Source organism: Arachis ipaensis, chromosome B07, assembly GCF_000816755.2.
Source record: "Arachis ipaensis cultivar K30076 chromosome B07, Araip1.1, whole genome shotgun sequence".
Taxonomy (NCBI): Eukaryota; Viridiplantae; Streptophyta; class Magnoliopsida; order Fabales; family Fabaceae; genus Arachis; species Arachis ipaensis.
Genome location: NC_029791.2, coordinates 109,114,636 through 109,118,181, shown reverse-complemented (window position 1 = coordinate 109,118,181; position 3,546 = coordinate 109,114,636).

Below are 3,546 nucleotides of genomic sequence, written 5' to 3'. Positions count from 1 at the left end.
AAGCAAGCACCTGCTCACCGTCAGGCAGCCCCACTGGACATCCTGGAATGGTCCTTTTTTTCACACAAAATTTTCAAGGTACCTGTCATGTGGTTAGAAGCACCACTATCGATGATCCACAAATCCCAAATTCTCTTACCAGTCATTTTCTCAGATTCAGCTGATTTTTGTTTGCTGATCATATCAACCAATACCTTCCATTGCTCACTAGTTAAACCTGTCATATCAAGATTCTTTTCTTCTAGGTTGTTCACACAACTTCTACTTCCTCCAGTACACGCCACATTAGCACGTGTTTGAGCCCCTCGGTTGCGTATCCCTTGTCTTCCTGATCCTCTGCCAGTGCCTCTTCATTCGTGCCTTGGCCAGTCACCCCACCATTCTGGGTACGTAACCCACTATTTAAAAACACTCTTTCACATCATGCCCATTTTTGCCGCACTTGGAACACGTCACGACCTTTTCTCCATGTTCACCTTCCCTTCTAGCATTGTTGCCGACATGCGCCGCAAGTCCCACAACCAGTCCCCTTTCATCTGCCGACTTGGTGATTGTCTTTACCCTTTCCTCTTGAATTAACATCGCGTACACACGATTAAGCGAATGTAAGGGATCGGTTGCAAGGATACTCGACCTCACAGTAGCATAGCTGACATCATCAAGGCCCATGAGGAGTTGGTGAACCTTTTCTTCTTCCCTCCGCTTCTCAAGTTAAGAGCCAATTGAACACTTGCACGCACCATAGGTGCATTTGGGAATCTGGTCACAATTTGTAAGTTCATCCCAAAGTATTTTCAACTTTCCATAGTACGCAGCCATGAACGCACCTTCTTGCTTACACCTTGTCAAATCTGCTTTCAACTGCTGTATTCGAGGTCCATTCACAACAGAGAAGCGTTCTTTGATGTCCTCCCACAGCGTCTTCGCATTCTCTGCATAAGCCACGGTAGTCTGCAAGCTTGGCTCGATCGTATTCAAAATCCACAAAACAATCATGGATTGGACCGTCCACCAATCTTCAAGTTCAGGTGCATCCTTTCCTGGTTCTGTGTGAGTCCCGTCAATGAATTCCCACTTTCTCCGAACTCGAAGAGAAATCTTCACAGCCCTCGCCCATTCGTCATAATTTTCCCCACGCAATTGCACCTGCGTGATTATGTTTTCTGGGTTATCACTCGCGTTGAGGTCGTACGGTGAGTGAGTCTTCTTCTCGTCTCCTCCTGAGGAGTGTGGTTTGTCTCCGACGATGGTCTTCTCTAACTCTGCCGCCATAGTTTCTCAGGTCGTCCTCTATTTTATGTGTTTCTCAAGTTAGGCTCTGATGCCATAATAAATAATGGTAATCGGCCTGTTTTCTCTTTGATACAAACTTTCATATATATATATATATATCAACAAATCATAGCAAATCTTTTCCTAATATAACCGCTTGATTTGTTATCCTAATTTATTCCTACCAAAAATATATATGACAGATTGTTATATACATAAATAACCAAACCTTCTAATTGACATTTCTATATATAACTTATGTTGACCGTTGTTACCCGCTCTTGGCGGATCGGACTTTTCCGTTTGTCATCCCTATTTGTATCAATTCTATCCTTAGAAAAAATGACTGAAAATAAAAAATACAAAAAATATAATATAAATTATGAATTAACTTTATAATCATGATATATTTGAATATATCTAATAAAAAATTATGTTAAATTTGAACTTACATGAAAAATTTTTGTCACCGAGAGGTTAAGAAATGAAATGTAGTAGTACGAATTTTATGTAGTTTATATAAGTAGACTAAATAGTAGGAGTGTTTAAGATCCGGCTCGACTAAAATCCGTCCCAGACCCAAAGCATATTTTGCCGGATTCGAATTTCTTATTTTTGCCCCATACCATTTTCGGGTCGGATTTGAGTTATGCTTCGGGTCACCTGGTCTGGCATGAAGTTAGTTTTTATTATAGTAAAAATATATATTTTAGAGTGAAATGAGTAGTATCATATTATACTTCTATACTTCAATTAATATTTTTTATATTATACGGTATCGTTTTTGCTTTAAAATAATTTATTTTGCTACAAATATGATATAATATTTGTTAAATTTAATTTTAAAAGTGAAGTTTTATTACTTTAGTATATAAAATTTACAAATTTATATATACTAATTTTATATCAGACCAATCTGATTTAATTTAATTCGGTTTATTTCAGATCACTTTCAAATCGGGTCAATGTTCTTTTAGAGTCGGGGGTCCGGGTCTAATTAAATCCAGTTAGTTCAACTATGAACACTCTTACCAAATAATATAGTAGTAAGAGTCTTAATATATATAAGTTATAAAATTTCAATATTTGTAACTGAAAATTTTTATAATTATTATTATGACACTTTTAATGTATATTTATTGTATTTATTTAGTATTTTATATTTTAATTGAATAATAATATATAAAAACACTTTTAATGTATATTTATTATATTTAATTAATACTTTATATTTCAATTGAATAATAATAAACCTAATCTCGACAATAGAAAAATTGAACACACTCGATATGAAGGAAGAAATAATCTCAGCAAAGCTGTATGTGTATGATTTGAATTAAGCTCAAATTAGTTGCTTTTTCCTTGAACAAATTATCATATACAGAGTTTGATATCCTCTTCAATATATGTAGGAATCCTTTTATTTTTTACGTAAACTAGCTGTTGCACTCTTTAAGACTGTAACCATTAGTATTGAAAAAGAAAATCTTTCTTCTGTTACTTGATATCATGGTGCAACAGCTTCTTATCATAGCATTATCTGATTTTGCTAAAGTGTATATTAATCATATTGGTTAATCACTACAAGAAAATTTGTCTTTGGTCACGCTTTAAAAGTGTGCTGAAAATTGAAAACGGCATGGTCATATAAACTGGCTACGCTTTTTGAGTAATTACCACGCTTTTCAAAAGATCACCAGTTTGGTCATGATCAATTTTCTATGGCCACACTTTTTGGAATCAGTTGGCTAATTTTTTGGTCACATTTTTTTTGTAAAAAACATGGCCTTTGATATAGATTTATTGTCACGTTCTTAAAGCATAGTCATTGTCTTCAACCTATCGCGACGCTTTCAGCCCATCTCTATGGCCTGGCTTCCGCGCGCAGGCATCATCTATAGCTAAATCATGAGATCTAATTAAATCATCTATTCCTGTAAGATTCGAAATTTCAAACGGTAACAGTAAAGGACCTATAATTTAAATGAGATAGATAGATCCACAATCATATATATAATTGAAACATGCTAAACATTATTAACTACCCAGGACAGACACTCACACTTCATTGTTTTATTGTTAGATTGTATTTGCACGTCATATAATAATAATAAACTAAGAAGAGTAGGTTGACACCGAACATTATTGACAAAGAACAAGTTGCTTTAATATATTCCGGTTGATAAATATTAGAGTATTATTACTTATTAGAATTTATTATATTTGATTATTGTTAGTTATCAATGTTAAAAGTAAAAAATAAAGATAATTACT